This window comes from Phacochoerus africanus, chromosome 2 (genome assembly GCF_016906955.1).
Source record: "Phacochoerus africanus isolate WHEZ1 chromosome 2, ROS_Pafr_v1, whole genome shotgun sequence".
Classification (NCBI taxonomy): Eukaryota; Metazoa; Chordata; class Mammalia; order Artiodactyla; family Suidae; genus Phacochoerus; species Phacochoerus africanus.
Genome location: NC_062545.1, coordinates 150,131,339 through 150,154,333, shown reverse-complemented (window position 1 = coordinate 150,154,333; position 22,995 = coordinate 150,131,339).

Genomic DNA, 22,995 nt, shown 5'->3' with positions numbered 1-22,995 from the left:
CAGAAAAGTTCCTGTTGTCCCATTGGGAGAATGGAGGGGCCAGCTTCTCCTCCCTGGGCCCACAGGGGAAGGCCTACACACTATAAAGGGAAGGGTGGATGGGCCACCTCAAGCACAGCAATCGCCGGGGGCACGGGGCACTGTTGGGAAGCAGCTCCGCTGGACCTGTGGGAGCCCAGTGGTTCCGCCCCAGGCTGATGTCACATTATTTGTGAACCAATGGCACCAGCGTCTGGGGCTTCCTTGTCCCACTCAAAGTCAGTGGGGGTGTTTCCTCTGTCACTGGCTGTGCTCTATTTGGCTGAAAACATCCCAGAAGCAGGAGAATGTGGGGGTGGGTGTTTCTCCAAAGAAAAAGTAGGGAGCTGGTAAGAAGGAGAAGGGGGATGGGTAAAGGATGAATGGGCTGGATCACATGGGGTCCCCCCAGTTCATACCTTCCCAGAACCTCTGAACGTGACCTGATTTGGAAATAGGATCTGTGCAGATGTAATTAGTTAAGATGAGGCCAGGGTGGGCCAATGTCTGGTGTCTTATAGGAGGTGGGAATCTGAGCAGAGAGAACAGCACATGGAGAGGGAGGCAAGGATCAGAGTGATAGGCCACAAACCCAGGGCTGCTGGAACCACCAGGAGGATGAGGCCAGAAGTATACTTCTCATGAGCCTTCAGAGAGGAACCATGACCTTGAGTTTGCACTTCTGGCCTCCAAATGGGAAAAGGGTAGGTTCCTGGTGTTTTCAGCCATCCAGGTGTTGGTTCTCACCACAGGCGCCCCAGGACACTCAACCTGAGGAAGCCCGATGTCCACCCCCAGTGCATGTCAGGGCCAGAACAGGGCCCCTCAACTTGTCTTCCGGAAAAGGCACCATGAAGTGGGAACACCCCCCCATGGAGCAAATATCCTTAAGTTAATCTTCACCACCATGGCTCTAATGAGAAGGAAAATTCGTTCCATTGTGGGCCACCACTCCCGATTTTCTCTTGGGTCCCCCATCATGGTGCATGATGTCATCTGCTGTAGTGAGTGACTTGGATGACATAGCATGAAAAGCTCTGTCCCTCCTTTGCTGGCAGGGTTGAGGTGCTGTTCTCACCGGTCTCAGGCAGCCTCCCTCAATTCCTCTGAGAATTTTCCATTTCTAATAGACCGTGAGCTGAAAAATCAAGTAGCTAGACTTGAGTGAATTGTCTGTAAGAGTAAGTAGGTCGTAAGTGACAGTCCAGGGGCTCTATTAGCAGCAAAAGTCATGAGATTTAGTGCATGGACTTTGTAGTATTTAATTTGACTTCTCAGAGATCTCTAAGAAACCACTTCCTGATTCTGATGCTAGTCCTGCTGAAGAGGTTGCCGGAGAATTAGCCCTGGTTGGAGGGCTGTCGCCACCTCCCTGGGCTGTTACAGTGACCCCAGCCTCTGGAACAGACTGCTGACCTTCCATTTCCAGGCCCATGTTGTTCACCACCATGCTGTGTGCCCCAGAATCTATGGTCTTTTTCTCTAGTTCATTCACCCCCCCCCAGGAGAGAGAAGTCTGGGGACCCCAGAAATTCTGTTCATTCCTTTAGGTCAGTGGGTTTCAACAACCATACATTTCTAATTAGGGCAGTTAGCCCCTATTGGATCCTGGTTCCTTCATTCCTAACATTGGTAAAAATGACCGCCTGCACTCCATAGGACCGATCTGAGAATCAAAGGCAGATAATCCATAGATGACACTAAATACAGTGTCTACAAATAGCAAGGGCTCAGTGAGCAGGACCCAAGATTAATGTTATTAAAATCATAATTTAAGGGGGAAAAAATTTAAAGTGGAGTCCATCCATATATTTCAATTTCATGCAACCGTTAAAACTGTGTTTTTATTTCGTGTTTACAAAATTGTTTAATGCATGAAGAAATTTTTATGCTATGTTAAATTTTTTAAAGTTTCCAAAATTATAGATACTGTACAATTTCAATTATGCTTAAAAAAACAGTAATAAAGACCCTAGAGGAGATAGGAAAATATTAACTGTGGGTTTATCTGGCTAATGAGATTGTACATCACTATTTTTCTACTTCTTTCTGCTTTGATATACTTCCCATAAAGCAGATAACTATCTCCGTAATTATACATACAATAAATCAAAAATGCACGGAAATGCAAACATATGCTCTTTAAGCTTCACTTTTCCATTTCATGGAGGTCCCTGGCTGGGGCTGCCCCTGAGCTACTCGGGAGCCTTTCGCGCCGGTGTCCAAACTGCAGGGTGACAGGTAACATCAGGGGTTGAGAACCACCGCTTCACAGCCTCAGATACAAATATCAACTGGCAGTTTTTGTTTGTCTGTTTGTTTGTTTTGTCTTTTTAGGGCTGCACCCACGGCATATGGAGGTTCCCAGGCTAGGGGTCTAATTGGAGGTACAGCTGCCGGCCTACACCACACAGCAATATGGGATCTGAGCCAAGTCTGCGACCTACACCACAGCTCACGGCAATGCCAGATACCCAACCCGCTGAGAAATGCCAGGGATCAAACCTGAAACCTCATGGTTCCTAGTCAGATTTGTTTCCACTGCTCCACGAAGAGAACTCCAACAACCGGCAGTTTTTAAAATCAGAATCTGAAAGTGACTCACTAGTGTTACCTGCAGACAAATGTGGTCATTCCTACTTTTTTTTTTTTTTGTCTTTTTGCCTTTTCTACGGCTGCTCCTGCGGCATATGGAGATTACCAGGCTAGGGGTCTAATTGGAGCCGTAGCCACTGGCCTACTCCAGAGCCACAGCAAAAACGCAGGATCAGAGCCATGTCTGGAAACTATACCATAGCTCACGGCAACGCCAGATCCTCAACCCACTGAGCAAGGCCAGGGATCAAACCTGAAACCTCATGGTTCCTAGTCGGATTCGTTAACCACTGAGCCACAACGGGAACTCCTGTCATTCCTACTTTAAATCTGAAATGGAAATTAAGCCCAGCTTGGGGGGGGGTAGCACTCACTTTTCATACATTTTTTGGGTATGAATTGTTGAGACTTGGATAAGCAGGAGGCTGTGGGAACAATCATTGGTCCCAGTGCTGGAAGCCGTTTATCCCAGAGTCATGCTGTTTCACCCTTTCTCTTCTCAGCCACATCATTTTCCTAAGAAGCAGGGCCTCAGAGGACCTGAATGAAGCCCCAGTAGATTCTGGGCCAGCCGAGCAAGGCCTTGGGTTCTGGCAGGGCAGGAGCCGGTGTCCGAATATCCTGACCAGCCAAGGGGAGAGCCATGGGGTCCAAGACGTCTTCACTGCTAAATCTCTGTGAGCTAATGGTGAGCCTTCATCTGCACCCGCTGCTGAGGCAGCCCACATGATGCCCGCCTGGTACCTGCCTGCCTGCCCTGCCCTGCTCCTGCTTCAGCCCTGCCCTCCCTTCTTGCCGATTATCTTTTCCCAGGATCCATGTTTACACTCCTGACTTTGAAGACATGAGGTGGGTGAAGCTTACATACCATAACTTTTTTTTTCTTTTTGTCTTTTCTAGGGCCACTTCCGCGGCATATGGAGGTTTCCAGGCTACTGGTCCAATCAGAGCTGTAGCCGCCAGCCTATGCCAGAGCCACAGCAATGCCAGATCCCCAACCCACTGAGCAAGGCCAGGGATTGAACCCGAAACTTCATGATTCCTAGTTGGATTCATTAACCACTGAGCCACAATGGGAACTCCCATACCTTAATGTTTAAAAAAAAATTTCACTCTATTTTGTTTATTTTATTGAACTTTGGTTGATTTACAGTGTGTTAATGTCAGGTGTACAGCAAAGTAATTCAGTTATATATATGTGTGTGTATATATATGTTTAGTTTGTTTGGTTTTTGTCTTTTTAGGGCTGCACCCGTGGCATATGGAAGTTCTCAGGCTAGGGGTCGAATCAGCTATAGCCGCCAGCCTATACCACAGCCACAGCAACATGGGATCCCAGCCATATTTGCCACTTATACCACAGCTCATGGCAGCGCTGGATCCTTAATCCAAGTGAGGCCAGGGATTGAATTTACATCCTCATGGATACTAGTTGGGTTCTTAACCCGCTGAGCCACAACAGGAACTCCCTCCATGGATTAGTTCTTGATTCCATAAGTGCTAGGTCATGGCATTTTACTGAATCACTTACACAGAGAGAAAGCATTTGCTCTGTGTCAACTCGGCAGTGATTTGCAGGGTAGTAATTCCTTCTGATGCTGTACTTTTAAAAACAGTTTTCAGTGAATTATGGAAGTGTGTGGAACTGGCAGGCTTGTCTTTTTCTATGACTCTGTGGGTTTTGCCAGGATTGTCCCCAACCCTCTGGGAAAATGAATATCAGCATGTTGTCTTGTCCCACATCCATCTGACTCCACTTTACCAACCCTCCTACCAGGGGTCCCCCACGGCCCCCTGGCCCTTACACAGCTCTGTGTTCGCCTGCATCCTGTGATGCTCTGGGAGGGGCCATCCCTATGGGGCTAAAGGAGAATCACAGACAGCAGCCCACCTCTGGTTTTCCGGAGTTAAACCAGGTTCTGGTCCTAGAACCACTGCCAACTTTGACAGTCAACACTGGGCTGTTTTCTCTATTTGAAATAAAACTGGAGGGAGTGAGATTTCAAACTCCAAAGGGTTTTGCTAATTTTCCAAAAGGTTGCTGCTGAGGAAGCAGAGTGGTGAGATGGAAACCCTGGCCTATCTTGGTTGCAGGCGGGGGTGGGGGGGTGCTTTGCCCTCACTTTCCAGAGAAACACGTGGATAGGTCTCAGGGCACTGACTGGGGGGACCCTGTGCAGGGGCCTCACTTGGTGCTCAGGTGGCAGAACGACCCCTGGCTTCCGGCTCCTCCCTGACACTCGCTGGCAGTGACTTGGTGAGACTTGGTTTCTTCACCCATGGAAGAGGATAACAGCTGCATACGCAGCCTCCCAGTTAGGGTTATGTGACATAAGCCTGACCAAGGTAGACTGTCTGGCCCATCACAAGCACTCAGGAACTTGACCTAGGACCTCACAGGTGATCAGGGGTGAGGAGCACCTCCAGACGACATGCCAGGCACCCAGACACTCCGAGCATCTTTAGTGTTTATTTTTTAAATCTGGTCCTTTGAGTTGTTGGCTTTTGCTTTTGCGGTGACAAAAGAAGGTTAAATATTGCTTTTAGAGTCTGGGCATTCCCAATATGGTTTCAAAAGAATATGATGATCCCTACTGGTATGTGAGATGACTTATTAAAATTACACCCTGTTTTCCAGCGGACCTTGTACAGTGTGGCCGCCTGTTAGAGATGTTCCAGTCTCCTCTTAGGACAACTGTCATTCCTGCCCTGGAGGGTGGGGGTGGGGGCGGGGGTCCACGAACAACACTCTGCTTTTAGGGAAAGACCGGGCTTAGCCAAAACATTTCCAACTTCCTACTCGCCCCCACCCCCCAAATCCCCCAGAGGTTGCAAGCTGCCCCTTCTGTGTGCCTCGGGAGAGCAAAACAGGAATATCTTGAAGATTGCAGTCAAAAAGCCATGTCCTGGGAGCCAGGAGCCACGCAAGCCCTTAGTAACTGCATGTTTTGTTTCCTCCTCTTCAGAGCACCCAGGTAACCCCAGGGCCACCTATCAGCATGGAGGTCAGACTGACCCAGATCCCACACTTCAAAACAATTATGCGGAGTGTCTCTCCTTTGCCAGCAGCTAAGTGTCAGAAAAGACATTGACGTCATAGATCTCTGCTCTGATAAGTTGTGTTGTTGGGAGGCAAGGTTTACGGGTTACAGATTGTGTCAAAGTGGTTTATAAACTCAAACTCTAGGGGTTGCAACTGGGATTGCATTGTCTCAAAATCATGGAAACACCAAGAAGTCTAGGAAAAGATACTTTTGAAAACTTGATGTAGGTCAAGTCTATTGAAATTCAGCTTTTTGTGCGGCCCTGGTGCCCATGGGGGGCTCTGGACACCAGACAGTCTTTTCTCTCATTAACCTCAGGCTGCTCTCCCCCCGCCCCACCCCCAGGTACCAACACGGCAGTGCTGGAAAGGGAGGCAAAGCAGGTAGGAATGACTCATTTCTCATTTGAATAGACCCTTTATAAATCAGAGTCATCTTTCCGAGAATAAGTCCTTGAAATGAAATTGTACAATCCAGTGTTTCTCAACATCTCGGGTTTAAAGGCAGCAGGAGAACTTCAGAGTGTGGGTTGGAACAGGTGATCAGAAGGGGCAAAGTGGGGAGGGGACTGTGGGTCCGCTTGGGATTTCTGAATAATGAAACATGATGTTTAATAAGTCATTTTTAATTAGCTCCCATCCGCTGAGGTGCTCCTCTGGTGGTTATTTGTGCTACCTTGCCGACTTTCCAGGAGAGGCCCTGCTTTATGGCCCTGGCTACCATGTCTGCTCAGAGCTATTACTAGAAAATATGGTGGGTGTTACACTAACATGCAGTGACTCTCCTTACACACACACACACACACACTCTCACACTCACACACACACAAGCAGCACTGATGGCCCAGAACACCTGCTCGGCGGGTGACACGGGAGTGGCCTTGCCTTTGGTCCAGAGCAGGCCCTGTCCTCCTGGAGGGCAGAGCGCATGCCCACCTTCAGGACTCAGCTCCTTTTCCACCTGAAGTTTCTGATTGTGAGGAGGATGCCAGGTGCAAGACTCCTGGCACGGGCTCTTGGGTGCTAGCCATGCTCAGGAAGAGCCTTCTGAGTGGCACTGCTCCAAACTGGGGTTGGCCAGACAAAGGGGACAGAGCCCGTGGGATCAGGAGCGATAGCTGGAGCTCGGTTTCTCTGTGTGTTTCTCAGATAAAGGCGCAGGGTGCAGGGAGAGCAGCAGGGGCCCAGGAGGCCTGTGAGGGAAGCCCGCTGTCACCAGATGTCCCCGAGGCCCATTTCTCCTTGCTGGGTCCCCAGGGGACCGGAGGCCGGGGAAATTTGGGGTTTTCATGGATAATGCTCTAGAGGAAGTGTCTGCTCCCTGCAACCCTCAGCCCAGAGCTGAATGTGACCCTCTGGTCTGTCCACTCCCCTCTGGCCACCAGCAGGCAGTGCAGGCTGGCACTGCAGAAACAGGGGCTCTGGCCCATCACACCCAAACCCACTCTGTGTGGAGCCCTGTGTCCTCCGGGTTTCACTTCAATCTGGGAGTTTGGGCTGGGCATGGGTGGGAGCGCAGAAGGAGGGAGCGGCCAGGTGGAAACTGCATCTCACGTGGATACACACCTTCTGGCAGCACCTGCTGGAGGGCATTTGGGGTGTGGGGGTGGGGCGGCTGTCAGTGTCTGGGGGGTGAATCACCCGGGAGGCTGGGAGGGCTGCAGGCTGTGGGATAGCGGATGCGGGAGGATGTAGAAGTCTCTAGAGATGGGGTAAATCGAGGAGCATCTAACTCTGATATTCCCATCCTCTTGGCTGCCTTTCTGCTCTGGCTCCAAGCTGGTGGGTGTGAGCAGAGACTGTCGGGACCCCAGGGAGGTGCATCCACCCTGGTGTTGATGGATTGCAGGGGAAGGTTGCCTCGAGCCCCAAGTTCTCTTCCCTGGGAGTGTGTGTGTGTGTGTGTGTGTGAGTGTGTGCACACACAACAAGTAGTTCCTAGTCCTCGTCCCACCCTCCCCCTACATGAGATCAGGCACCCCCCCGCCACCCTGCCCCGCAATGACTGGAAAAGACTTTCCCTTCCCTCTCAAGGAAGCCCTAACGCCCAGCCCCTCCCTCTGGAGGGGGCTTCCCCTCCTCATACGAGCGTCTCAGATGGGAGTCATCTGCGTTTTTGCTCAGTCAAGGGTCTGGTCAAGTAAACAAACACGACCGTGTGTTACACACAAGAGAAGAATTCGATTCCAAATCCCTGTTACCAAGGGCACACTTCACAGCAGCACAGGTGAGAAAAACGTGATCAGGAGTTACTCTGCTATGTCATGACATACCTAGGTCACTGGATCAGTCCCTGGAGGGTCTCCATGTGCTTGAGGGTTTTATAGACAGTAGTGAAGAAAGAAGAGAAAACCCCAGCCTAGGTCACTGGAGGGGCTTCCAGCAAGCTACCAACACCTCCTCTATAGAAATCCCTGTTAAGTAGGGTGCTGTGAAGAAATGGCAGAAATAGTGGGGCTCACACAGGCGGTGAGGGGAACATGTTCATTTATAAAACTAAACCTTGGGTCTCATGCAGGTCATACTTGATCCCACAGTGCCCCCAAAGTGCTGACTCATTTGTAGAGAAAAAAAATCAATCCATGTTTAAAGTGGACTCTTTTGAAAGGATGTGTTAAAATTACTCTCCAATCTTTTCCAAACCCTGACTGACAAACAGGTGTTTTCAGCGTAGAGGCTGGAGCTGCCCCTCCAGAGGCCGATGAGAGGTTTGTGAAAGCTGAGAGGTGGACCCTCAGATGGCTTCAGAAACTCAGATGCTTGGTGTCCTAGCACCTGATGCAAATGATGGGTAAGTTGCTCACTCACCTGCAGCGCCACCTGCTTGTCCCTCCCTGGAATACACCTGTTAGTCAAGCTCCATGGAAACAGGCTGGAGGAAATTAAAGATGGAGGGAGGATTTTGTGAGCTGTTTCTGCATGATCAGCACGACCTTCTTCAGAAGGGCCACAGACACCTGCAGTTGTGCAGGGCTCGCCTCCATGTGACTCCTCAATGTCAGCTGGCCTGAAGTGGGTGCTTCTGTTTATAAACGAATTCCTGTGCACAGCAAGTCTGGTGCAGCCTGGGTGAGCCTGCTCTCAGTGCCAGCAGCACAGTCCACAAGGCATGGCAACCCGTGACAACAGCAGATGGGATGTGTGATATCTCATTTTCATCTTTCATCATTAGTTTCCCACACTCGAATCACACCTGGGCAAGTGCTCTGTCCACGGAAAACTGTTGGATGACACCCATCAAACAGGCCACATGTCACCACCAATGGGAAAGGATGGGCAGACTGAAGGTATCCCAGTGGGCTAAGTCTCTGCCAGCATGTCACGTCTATGCTCAGGTGTCACCGACAGAGGGCCTCCCTTGTGTGCCCCCACCGTGGGACTCAGGCCCATTGGTCATGCTCTTTCAAAGCATCCCTGACTTTTCCTTCTGGCACCCAGGGCAAATTCCAAGGAGGATGCTTGGCAAGACCCTCTCCCTGGTAGATGCCTGCCTCCCCCACTTGTTGCCAAACTCCAGGAGCTGGGGTTTTCTGTTCTTTCTTCACTACTGTCTATAAAAGCCTCAAGCACATGGAGACCCTCCAAGGACTGATCCTGGATGAAGGGCCCAGGGCCTTCTGGACAGACCACAGAGTCGAGAAACACTGGTCTTGCAAGGGCAGCTTCTGAGCCCTGAATGGCGGGATCCTGTTCTAACTGAAACTTTTGGTCAGCAAGTTCCTTTCTGTAGTTGACCATCAAAATAGACTTTGTGTCATTTGCTTCTGACCTGACCCTGTGCTTTGTGTATCTGACTCACAGGTGGGTGACCCACAGCTCATTCAGACAGTTGTCACAGCCGCTGGGCACCGTTTCCAGTGAATGATGTTGACAGTAATTTTCTTATTTGTGTTAAGAGTTTGACCTCTTAAAAAAATGTAGTTTTACTCACACTGCTAACATCAAAACACACACACAGCACGTTTCATAGGGGTTACTTTGAATCCGATACCTGTTTTCTACAGACTGTCACTCTGGCAGCTTCTGGACCTGCCAGCTCTCAAACTCACCTCCTGGCTGGGAAGACGCTCCTTCTAGTAACTAATGTTCTTTCCTAGTGAAATTCAGAACCAGCTTTTCCATTGACCCAGATATTTCACATGCAGAAAAATGGACCATTCACAGTCGGAGGATGATGAGGACAGACTTGAATAAAGGCAACACTTCTCAACTCTTTTGGATTGTTTTCATTGTTTTGAGAATGTACTTTCTAGGGGAAAATTTTCTAATCCTGGTCACAAACCATCCCCCAAACAATAAGTGTTCTTAAGTATGGTTTTAATGAGTGATTTCTGAGGCTTTGCTTTCATGGCAGGAATTCATTCCTATAGCAATTGTCATGGTGCCCTGACGCGCACATTGATGAAATATATGTATAAAATATTAAAACAAGAGAGCCAGGATCAACGCTCGAATAAGCAAGAGTGACGTGACTGAGGGACAAGTTACAACATTAGGGGGGGAAAAAAGCAACCCTAGACGTCTGCCTTTTATTCCTGGGAAATTACACACTGATGACTCTTGAACCCACAGACCTGGCAGCTACTCAGTCACGCAGGGGAATAAGGGAGCAAACAAGTGTCCAAACTTGATCCAATGGCTTCAAGTCTTGAAATGATGTGTTTTGCACTTGGAATGTTTTCAAGGTGCTAACACTTGGGATGGGTCTAAGTAGAATAAACCACGATTTTTTTTCCCAAGAGTAAAATAAACAAACAAAAAATCGTAATGCACTAAATTGGACTGTAGATGCATGTTATTCTTTATAGGATCTGCCAAAGACTAAGGAATAGGTTTTCAACTTCAACAATATAATAGCCAGTTATTTTTATCAGCAAAAGTGAGCTTACTTGTGAATAGCCAGAAGAACTGCAATTCAGGATATATGAGCTATGGCGGACCACAGGCAAGTCAGGGAACGAGGAAGGGGAACTTGCTTTTATAGGGTAAAGGGGGAGTTAAGAGGAGCTGGTATAACCACAGAGTCCATTGGGGGGTCCAAAGTGTGGAGGCTTTCCATTGGTTAGGCTGCTACAGTCTCTGATTGGCTGGGCTGTGATGCAGTGGAGAGATGTCTTCTTCCTCTGGATGGTAAAGGGAGGCGCCTTCCTGTCCCAGGCTAGACTTTGTGCCTCCTCCTATCTGGAGTAATTGATGATGATGGCAGGCGTGAGAGCTCCTCCTACAGGCCTGTTCTGACTCCGGCTTTAGCTGAGGTTCTCTAAATTAATTCCGAGGCCAGACAGGGAAAGGCAATGAGTGGTGCATTTTGCCTGAGGGCTAGGTGCTCCCAGAAATGTTCCTTTTCATTATAACTTGTCCTGCAGCTGGTGCAGCCAAAATATCAGGGAGTTTCCTGTCCAGGTACTCAATCTTTGTGGAAGTTCCAGGCTCTAGGAGAGTTGCTTGGTGGCTGGCTCTTAGACAGAGGAGGGCAGAAGCTGCGACGGAGAGAGGTTGGCCACCTTTCAGCCCTCCTCCTGCGCACTTGAATGAAGTTACGTTCATTCTCAATCTGTGCTAAATCTTTAATCTTAATTAGAAATCCTTGTTTTGTCCAGGGTCCTTTAAGCTTGATATTTTCATGAAAAACATCTATCCAAGTACCAATGCACCCTCAGAAGGTAAAAATTTCTTCTTTTAATTTACAAAATTTACAGTAAAAAGAAACATAACATCTTTCTCTGATCAAGGTTTCCCTGTTTGAAATATCAAAAACCACACTGACTCACTGGGAAATAAGCTGGTGATCTTTGAAGGGGGTGGATTAGAAAAAGGTTGTATGGGCCCATCTGACTTGAGCAAGACAATGTCATCCTACACAGCAGCCTTTCCTGAGGATGTTAAAGCACTTTATGGATATTAATTATATCATTCGTTCTCATCACTTTGTATGAGCCAAAGGCATTTGAGATCGCCAGTCACCCATCTCCCTAAACTAAGTATCTCAAGCCTCCATTTCCAGTTCAAAGTACTCTCAGCTCCTTGGAGTGCCCATCGTGGTGCAGTGGTTAACAAATCCGACTAGGAACCATGAGGTTGCAGGTTCGATCCCTGGCCTTGCTCAGTGGGTCGAGGATCTGGCGTTGCTGTGAGCTGTGCTGTAGGTCGAAGACTTGGCTCGGATCCCGAGTTGCTGTGGCTCTGGTGTAGGCCGGTGGCTACAGCTCAGATTAGACCCCTAGCCTGAGAACCTCCATATGCCTTGGGAGCGGCCCTAGAAAAGGCAAAAAGACAAAAAAAAAAAAAACCCAAAAAACAAAAAAACGAAAAACAAAGTTCTCTCAGCTCCCTATTATTCAGAGATGTCATTGAGTTTATGAAGGATCCAGTCTCCTCTGGTTCTTTCTGTCTGTTTTACTCAACCCTTTTTTTTTGTCTTTTTAGGGCCGCACCCGTGGCATATGAAGGTTCCCAGGCTAGGCATTGAATTGGAGCTTTTGCTGCTGGCCTACACCACAGCCACTGCAACTCGAGATCCAAGGCATGTCTGTGACCTACAACACAGCTCACAGCAATGCCAGATCTTTAACTCATCGAGAGAGGCCAGGGATCAAAACCGAGTCCTCATGTATACTAGTTGGGTTTTTTAATCACTGAGCCAGGATGGGAACTTACTCAACTCTTTTGAATTGCTAAACATCTCTGCCTCTGCCCAATCTCTTCCCCCTTTTATACATGTTAATTTAGAAAAATTTGAAGGCTCATAGGCTCATGAACATTAAAAATTACTGGTGGATATTTGGTGTGTATCTATCTTAAAGAGTTTCATATTGCATGAGATCATGCATTTTATTTCCCTTGGTATTATGTCGTGTTTATTAATATTATTTTTAATACATGATATATAATTATTTTCATGTATTTTATACCGCTATTATTAACAGCTGAGTACTATTTCAGCATAGGCAGAGCCTGTTTTATTGTGCTTTGCATTATTGCCCTCAGCAGATATCCTGTTTTTAACAGACTGAAGGTTTGCAGCAACCTTGTGTCCACTAAGTCTATCAATGCTATTTTTAACAGCATTTGCTCATTTTGTATCTCTGTGCCACATTTTGGTAATTCTCACAATATTTCAAACTTTTTCACTATTATTATGATTGTTGTGGTGATCTGGCATTAATGAGTCATGTTTGATATTACTATTCAAAAAGACAATACACTGAAGGCTGAGGTGACAGAAATTTTTAGCAATAAAGTATTTTTAAATTAAGGTATGTACATTGCTTTTAAAATAGTGCTATTGCACACTAAATGGACCACAGTACAGTGCTAACATAACCTTTACATGCACTGGGAAGCCAAAAAAAATCATGTGAATTACTTAATTGCAATATTTGCTTTATTAGGGTATCAAGAACTAAACCCACAGTACATCTTCAAGGTCTGCCTGTATATGAATGTGCCAGAATTAAATTAACTAAACTCTTAAATCTAAACCCTGAGGTCATTTCAACATTTTTGCCGTTATAAAGTGCTGCCTCCAATCTAGACAATCAGCCTGGTCTGTACCCTTCTGAACCATTCCTGGTGGCCGAACAATTATATAAAAACTACATACTCATAAAGTTTTTAAAATTTTATTTTAAAAATGGTACAGGAGTTCCCGTCGTGGCGCAGTGGTTAACGAATCCGACTAGGAACCATGAGGTTGCAGGTTCGGTCCCTGCCCTTGCTCAGTGGGTTAACGATCCGGCATTGCCGTGAGCTGTGGTGTAGGTTGCAGACGCGGCTCGGATCCCACGTTGCTGTGGCTCTGGCGTAGGCCGGTGGCTACAGCTCCGATTCAACCCCTAGCCTGGGAACCTCCATATGCCGCGGGAGCGGCCCAAGAAATAGCAACAACAACAACAACAACAAAAGAAAGACAAAAGACAAAAAAAAAATGGTACAAATGGTATTATACCCCAAAACTCACTTATCTTACTTTAAAAAATGTCATGAAAGATTCTTCCAGAGAGTTCTTTAAATAGCTGCATAATACATTATGGTATGAATATACTCCTATTTGCCCAGCCATTTTCCTTGATAGGCATGCAAGTTATTTCTTGATTTTTGCAATGCAAATAATCCTATACTAGACACCCTTGAACATAAATACTAGTATATCCATGTGTTTACTTCCATAGCAGGACAAAGAATTGAAATTGCTGAGTGAAGTGGCATATTTGTAAGGTTACTAGATTTATTAGATGCACCTCTTATAGGCATTCACACCAAAGTGTATGAGAATTAAGTTTCTCTGTTTCTTTCAAACAGATGTTCCAGCTAGAAGTATCTTGCATGCAAAATATCACCAAAGAAATTGATGCCCAGAAAAGTAATGGGATTGTTGAAGGTCATATGGCTAAAAATCTCAGAGTCAGGACCAGGATCCAGGTCTCCCGATTCTCTGACTAGGGTTTTTTGCATAACAGTAGGGATGAGGGTGTTGCTATTGCTGGGTAACAAAGTAGTCACACACTCAGTAGCTTAAAAAAGAGTCATATATATTGCTATATTTCTGTGGATCAGCAATTTAGACTGGGCTCTAAGAAGATGATTTTCTGAGTTGGGTTCTCTTGTGTCTCTGTGGTCAGCTATGGGTCAGCTCTCCTGTGCCCGCACCCTGCAGCATACACTCTGAGGCTTGTTTTCATGGCAGAGGCCCCAAGAGAGTGGAAATATCTAAGACCTCATGAGGCTTATATACTCAGAGCTATCAGATCATCACTACTCCATATTCGATGGTCAGAGAGAGCTGAAGGGCCAGCCCAGATTTGAAGGGTGAAGATCGACTCTGCCTCCTAAGGGGAGGAGCTGCAGTGTCACAGTGGAAAGGGCAAAGATGAAGGAAGACCTGGAGGATGGGAACCCTGTTTGCAAGCACGCCACCAAGTTGTGATGTTATGTTTTCCCCACTTTCCAAACAACTACTTTGGTATCATTTTGACCTGGTTGTTTGGAATATCGCTGCACTCTTAGAGCATAAAGATAAAAAAAGGAATGTTTGTCATGAAACCTTAAAAAGTTTTCCCAAGATATGTGCAGCACATTTGGAGCCCAACCATATTAGGTCAGAACTTATCCCATTAAAAAATAAATTTGTCACATCACAGAAATTAATCACCATGACCATTTTACTCTCATTTGAAGTATGTTACACACAGAGGGTTGGTGGTTTTCTCTTCTTTACTGCTCTTTTGGAAAGTTCTGCAGCTGTGTCCGGCACCGTTCGGAGTATGTGTCACTGGTGTCTTTTTTTTTTTTTTTTTACTTATTTTGTATGTGTGCCTTTTCCCCCTTTTATTATGTCTGTAATTTTTCCATCTCACACAATAAACAAATGAAGAGGAGGGATTTACAGGTCATAAAAATAGCGGGCCATAAATAAAGTTAAACATGGTAAACTTCCTCCTGATATTTCCACAAGAGTGTGTCCTTGGAGATGAAGGGTGGTCTGTGGTACAGGGCTGATGTGCCTCTTTGCTGTGACTACAGCCTGTGGCTGCAGAGACAGCCCAGCAGGGGCACTTGTGAGTGCTGGGGAGAGAGCAGCTTCTATATTTAGCAACTTCTGGCTTCAGCCAAATATAAAATGGATTTAGGATGTGGGTTGAGGACAAGGAAGGGAGCACGCACATGTTAATATTTCATTTGTTCTTTCCTGAATCAGCAGCTTTGTGTGGAAAATGACCTTCTGTGACTTTCCTGTTTGTCTGTAGTCAAAGATCGGCATGGAGAGAAAAGACACTAATGTGGAACTCTGCTGACTTATTACACCAGGCATCTCATGCAGTCTATGTGGGCATGCTGGCCCAGCCTCTGCCTCCTGCAGCAAAGTCTCCACCTCTGAGCAATGGCGAGGGAGTGCCTGCCAAGGGGGGCCAGGATTCTGAGGGATGAAGCTGAGCATCCTGGGCGCCTTCCATGGTAGAAATCCATGATGTGGCTGAGAATGTTTATAATAACTAAAATAAGCATGGAGTTCAGAACTATAGGTTTCAGTAAAAAGTACTTTAGAAACATCCTGTACCAGAAACTCCTGTCCAAAGGGAACAGGATACGAAGAAAAGTGGAAACCCTATTGTTTACTTGGGGGTATGAAAAGAAATAGGTCAGTGATTTGTTTCCATAGCGACTATTATTGAAGTAAGACAAACTGACACCAGTACTGAGTTATTCTGCTATTCAAGCCCTTTTAAAAGATCACTTTAATCCGAGTTAGTTCTTGAATATAAACAAGAAGATCAAGTTATCTTGCACAATAATTATCCTTTGCCACCTGCAAATGAGACTTAAAAAATAATAAAGTTAAAATAATCCACATTCATGCCATACCCAATTATGGGTTTAAATATAACATGGGTTTTAGATATAGGAATCATGTCCCTGGTATTTGCAATTTAATTCTAGTTCTTTTTTTTTTTTTGTCTTTTTGCCATTTCTTGGGCCACTCCCGTGGCATATGGAGGTTCCCAGGCTAGGGGTCTAATCGGAGCTGTAGCCACCAGCCTACGCCAGAGCCACAGCAACTCGGGATCTGAGCCGTGTCTGTGACCTACACCACAGCTCACGGCAATGCCGGATTGTTAACCCACTGAGCAAGGCCAGGGATCGAACCCGCAATCTCATGGTTCCTAGTCGGATTCGTTAACCACTGCGCCACGACGGGAACTCCTAATTCTAGTTCTTAAAGTAATATTTATTCTTGCTTTTCCTCCAAACTACAGAGCACTTATTTGCTGTTGTTGACCTCTGCAACCATGTGACAGGAGTCTGGGTTGTAAACCTGGGCCGTGAAGCTGACTCCTGGATGACCAGTTTTAATTTGACCTTCCAATCTGAGAGCAAGGAATGCGCTTTGCACACAGGAATCCAATCGCTTCAGCCTTTTTGACCATTGAGTTGAATTACTGCCTGGTGATGCCTTCTGACATGATCAATATCCATTTTCAAGAAAATTGAGGTGTCCTCGGTGGCCAGGTTCAGCCTGTGCTTGTGGAGACACTTCCCAGTTAGGGGGGACAGAGAAAGAAACTGCTGTTTGGCCCCCTCCCTGCTCCTCTTCTCCTGCGAAATCTGGGTCGGAAGGATCCTGTTCCCTGTGGTAGGTTTTCTGTCTGGACCATTTCCTTGGCTCAGCTCTTAACTTTTGTAAACACAGCTTAAGTGGGTCCGTTCTCAACCATGAGATGTGGAAATCAAGTCTTATCCTTTGTTCCAGACTCTTGGGGCCGAGGACGGAGGGGCTATGCGTGCAAGCGTGAGTGTGCTTACGTGTGTGCGGGAGAGTGTGTGAATGTGCATGAGTGTGAATGAATGTGAGACTGGATGTGTGTGAATGCAGGAGTGTGAGTGTGTGCACGTGGATGTGAATGTGAGATGGGATGTGTGTGGATTCAAGAGTGTGTTTGAGTGTGCACAATTTGGTGTGCCTGAACGATCTCCAGCAGGGAGAACACAGCAGGGGACGTGGACCTTCCCCAAGAGGGGTTCCTGGGCACAGGGACACCTTGGGGATGGTCCAGCACCTACCCTCAGATTTCTGGGTCTGGACCCCAGCCCCTCCCTGTCAGCAAGACAATCCAGGTCATTCTCCCCAGGCTTTCAGCAATTTTCCTTCTATTGGACCTCCTCACAGGGATGTGGAGGGAGAAATGATTTCTTGAGTAAGAAGGGGGGGGCGGTGGTTGTGGAGGCTGAACCTTTCAGCTAAAATTAGGTGAGAAGATTACTTGTGGATCAGTAAGGAGCTTAGTGACTGGCTTCCTTCCTGCACTAGGTCAAGGCTCCTATCTTTCTTGTTCTTCTAGCACCAATATCTGTCAGATAAATATACTGTCTCTATATAAGCAATGATTCTTTACTCCTAACATGAGACAACAATGGAGTTATGAGACAGTGAGCACGCTGCAAAGAGAATGGAGCCGGTTGTGTCCCTGCGAGGAGCCCTGCCCCCGTCCCCTACATGATGCTCCAGAGGGAAGGCACTGTGCCCTCGCTGCAGTGTTCCCAAGGCAGGGCCACTCTCTGAGGATGGCCTGCTGCCCCTTCTACATGGAGAGACAGAGCAGACACAGTTTAGGTTATTTGAAACTTGTAAGCTAGTGCAGTTCATTTGTTTTCTCAAATTGCTGATCTTGAAAAATGAAATCAATCATAACCCAAGGAAGCAAGAGAAGGATATTTCTTATACTTGTTTGCTTTCTCAGAGCCTGCCAAGTTAGAAATCCACACGAATGAAATATAAATGACTACTAACTTGAAGCACTACGCAAATCCTAAAAGTTCTTATAAACATGTAAGGTACAACTAAAACACCAAGGGACAAAATATTAGCTTATTTGTTGGTTTGTATGATATTTCTAGGTTTGTAAATAAAAGCATCTCTGTTAAAAAGAATTCCTTAAAAGAAGTGAAGACAGGGAGGAAGGGAGGAAGAGAAGGAGGGAGGCTCGCTAGCTCTGAGAATCTGAACTTTTTTTCCCCCTCCTTTTAGGGCTGCACCCATGGCATATGGAAGTTCCCAGGCTAGGGGTCAAATTGGAGCTGTGTCTGTGACCTACACCACAGCTCATGGCAACTGCAGATCCTTAACCCACTGAGTGAGGCCATGGATTTAACTTGCATCCTCATGGATACTAGCTGGAGTTCTTAATCCACTGAGCCTCAACAGAAACTCAATCCTGAAACTTTTTTTTTTTTTTCCTGGCTGCATCCTCGGCATATGGAAGTTCCCAGGCCAGGGATTGAATCCAAGCCACAGCTGCATCCTAGGCCACATCTGAGGCAATGCTGGATCCCTTAACCCACTGCACCAGGTGGGGATCAAACCCTCATCTCTGCAGCAACCTGAGCAGTCGGATTTTTAACCCACTGTATCACAGGAGGAACTCGGAGAATCAGAATTTATAAACTGGTGAAAATATATTATGCCTATTTACAAAAGAATCCTTATTTTTGAAAAAATTAATAGGATTCCTTTCATATTTTCTTTCATTTTCTTTCAAAATTTGTTGTGATATTTTGGAATTTTATTATAAAATATTATAGACATACCCAAAGGCACAAAGAATTATGTAACAAGACTGTATATCCACCACTCAGCTTTCAAAAACAAAGCCCCCATTTCTTTCTTTAATCACATCCCCTCCCCCAACGAAAGCAACCATTCTTGTGAATTTAGAGCTCTTTGCCTCCATAATATTTATAAATATATTTTTTCATGTAACTCTTTATTTTTTTAATTTTTAATTTTTTTTTTTTTGTCCTTTTGCCTTTTCTAGGGCCGCTCCAATATATGGAGGTTCCCAGGCTAGGGGTCGAATCATAGCTGTAGCCACCGGCCTACACCAAAGCCACAGCAACGTGGGATCCGAGCCACGTCTGCGACCTACACCACAGCTCACGGCAACGCCAGGTCCTTAACCCAATGAGAAAGGGCAGGGATCGAACCTGCAACCTCATGGTTCCTAGTCGGATTCGTTAACCACTGCGCCACGACGGGAACTCCTATTTTTTTTTTTATTATAGTTTATTTACAGTGTTTTGTCAATTTCTGCTGTACAGCATAGTGACCCAGTCATACATGTATATACACATACTTTTCCTCATACTATTTTCCATCATGTTCTATCCCAAGAGATTTCATATCTTTATTATATACTCATGTGGCTCAAGCAATAAATATTATTTTCTTTTTAATTTCTTTTCTTTAGTCCTCTCCCCAACTCCCTGCCTCTGGTAATCACATATCTGATCTCTTTTTCCCTGAGTCTGTTTGTTTGCTTTTTGGGTTTTTTTGTTTGTTTGTTTTAATTTTTATTTATTTATTTTTCCACTGTACTGCATGGGGACCAAGTTACACACGTCCCTTGCTCATTTGGTTTTAAAGAAGAGTTGACCTACAGCACTATGTTAGTTCCTGGTGCATGACATAGTGATTTGATATTTCTGTACATTTCAAACTAACGATCATGGTAAGTCTGGTTACCATCCATCACCACACAAAGATATTACACGATCATTGACTGCATTTCTCACTCTGTCCATTTCATACCCGTGACTCATTTTGTCATTGGAAGTTGTACCTCTCTACTTCCCTCACCTATTTCCCTTCTCTTCCCATATATATTTTATGTGTTTTAAATCTTACAGAAGTCATATTATATATTGACTTTATTTTATGAATGGTGTATATTTTCACCTCAATATTTTCCTGCAGGTTTTATCCCTATGAATATACGTTTCTTTCCTTCATCTGTTTCTCTCTTGGATGTGGTCCATTGGATAGATATGTCACTATTTACTACCCATTCACCTGATCACAATTCTCTTTAAACAAACATTTAAAATGTTATTTTATTGAAATCCTTGTTTTTAAACCCAGTTTTGTTTCTCAGAGGTACTTTTTCCAGTAACTTAACCATAAGTATTCTGAAACAACTTAAAAAGAAAACAAACACTATTTTTTCTGATTCTAAAATGAATTCATGCTCATTTTAAGTAAACATCAAACTATAACTCTCCACTCCAGCAATAACTTCTGTGAACATCTTGGTGTATTTCTTTTTAGCATTTTGCCTATACCTTTATATTACTTTTGATTTGCACAAACCTAAAGCTATCAAAAGGAGCAATTTTCTTGGCCCTTAAAAATCTTTGAAAATAAACTTTGGAAAATGATTGAATGATTGAAATGCTTGAATTGTTAGGCATTCAATTCAAATGCTTCCTTGAAATGCTCCAATTGTTAGGTATCTAGGTGGTTCCAGTATTTCAAGCTATTTCATTGAGCGAATGTTCAGGAGCACCTACTCTTTGCTCATATTAGGGGTGGAAAGTGCCAAAACAAAATGAAACCCACAACAGGAAAAGAAAGTGTCACAGTAACAAAGACAGGACTGTATCCTTCACAGAACATTAATCAAAATGCAAAAAAAGTCTATGAATGATTATGTGATTGCCATTGTGATATATCCAGCAGAATACACAACCAAATGTAACATGAATGACATTTACCTGTACTGCTAAAGTTGTTTTAAGTAAGCTTACTAAACTCCAAACAAAAACAAAAAAAGGCACACCTAAAGAAATGTAGCACTATTGCAACAAAAGACCAAAACATGAGCCATATTTAAAGCTGTGGGTGTCTGTTCCAATAGTAGTTGCATTGGCTCTGGAGGGTGGACTCCAGCAGCCTCACTTGGAAGGCAGGGCCCTCTGAGCACCAGCCAGGTGTGGAGGTGTGATTCCACTGCTGCGGGCTTCACCATGCCCCCGGTATAGCTGGCATTCTCTGCAAGCACAGTACAGCTCTGTTTCCTTATAAACCCAGCAACTTATAAGAATGCGGTCTGGCTTAAAGGGCCAACTTTAGATAGATTTGTCTCTTATTCCAAAGTCTTTAAATATCAGCAATTTATAAAAGGAGAAACTAGGGGGTTCCCGTTGTGGCTCTGTGTGTTAAGGACCTGACGTTGTCTCTTTGAGGATGCAGGTTTGATCCCTGGACACTATCAGTGGGTTAAAGATCTGGTGTTGCTGTGGCTGTGGCGTAGGCTGTAGCTGTAGCTCTGATTCGACCCTTAGCCCAGGAATTTCCATATGCCATGGGTGCAGCCATAAAACAAACAAAAAAATAAATAAATAAAAAAGGAGAAACTAAAGGTTACATATTTCTGCTTCTAAGGAAAGAATAGGAGACCACTTTTATTACAAGGAGATTCTATAATAAGCACAAATAGGCTTGTACACTCTATGCCACTTTTAGGATCAGGATGGCACCCAATCAGCTCACAATTTGGGCCAAAGATTAGGAGCAGAAGCATTTATTCAGTGCTAATATGATTATGTTCAGGGGGCAAGTGTTTGCACATGCGTTTTCCCAAATGATACATGTAATCCAGAAACAGAAATCTTGGGAAGTTAAGGCTCCCTATTGAGGGCCCTGGAGAGCAGCAGAGGATGACACGGGGACTCAGAAAGTCCTGCACCAGGCCCTCCTTCACCTTGGGCAGTCTTCCTGAGCCAAATTCCGTGACTGTGAAATATGGCTTCACACTGTCTCTGAATGCTTTTAAGGCTCTCACGTTCTAGAGATTTCTAATTCAGATGTGTACCTCATCAGAACCCCCAAAATCCCCATGAGTGGGGGAGCTATGTTTCCAAACTCAGAGTCAAGGTGTGCAGTCTGATGTAGGACTTCTGTGCTGCTTCTGGGAGCCCACATTTATCTGGAAGGCAGAGCCCAAGTATCAATGTTTATGGAGGTAACTGAAACAGAATATTACATAATGAGACCCCCAGATGGTCTGGGCGCAGGCTGGATGGGTCAGTATAGCGTGGGCACCAGGGAAGACTGCGAAGAAACTTGGTCTTCAGAGCTCTTGCTCTTCTTCCTCTTCTGCAATTCTCTTCCTCCGCCAGCCCCCCAGCGTTGTATCCAGTGGAATTTGCACTTTCAGATCAAATCCCCACCATCCAAAATCAACAAATTGATTCCTTTTCTTTCATTCTTCTCATCTTTCATCTTCAATGGTGTCTGACTGCTTGTAGACAAGGAAGTGGTTGGAATCATTCATACTAAGGTATGAATGACCCACTGCTGACCCAGCTTGTGATCCCTCTCCTGGGCAGCTCTGCATTCTTAGAGTGGCTGGTGAATCCAAACAGACTCTAAGGGTCAGAGCTGCATTCACTATTCAGGCACATCTATGAAAAAGTAATTTTATGCTCTCTCTGCCCCAATTCTGTTTCTTCTGCGTGGAGATGGTACTGTTAATACTTTAAAGCTATAATTTCCAAACTTTTGATGGTGCACCTCTATCAGATTAAAAAAAATAAGCACAAGCTCAAATAACTTATTGATTCCACATAGATGTGTACAATTACTGTAGTAATACACTTTATTTACCATTAACACACAAATGTTAAAGGGTGAGATAAGCAATATTTTAAAGCTATTTATCTTAACTTTAAAAAAATATATATATTTTGGCTGCACCCATGGCATATGGAAGTTCCCAGGCCAGGGATCCAAACCAAGCCACAACTGTGACCTACTTCACAACTGCAGCAATGCTGGATCCTTAACCCATTGTGCTGGGCCGAGGATTGAATCTGAGCCTTGGCAGGGACCTGAGCTGCTCCAGAGGCAACACCAGATCCTTAATTCGCTGTAGCGTTAAGGAACTAAGGAATTCTAAAAACATATTTTTTTTGGTTCTCACTCCAACTTGTGTTTTGAGTGCAAATAGTGAGAAAGAACATGTAAACTATACACATATACCAAATGCTTAACGAAAACAGCCAGT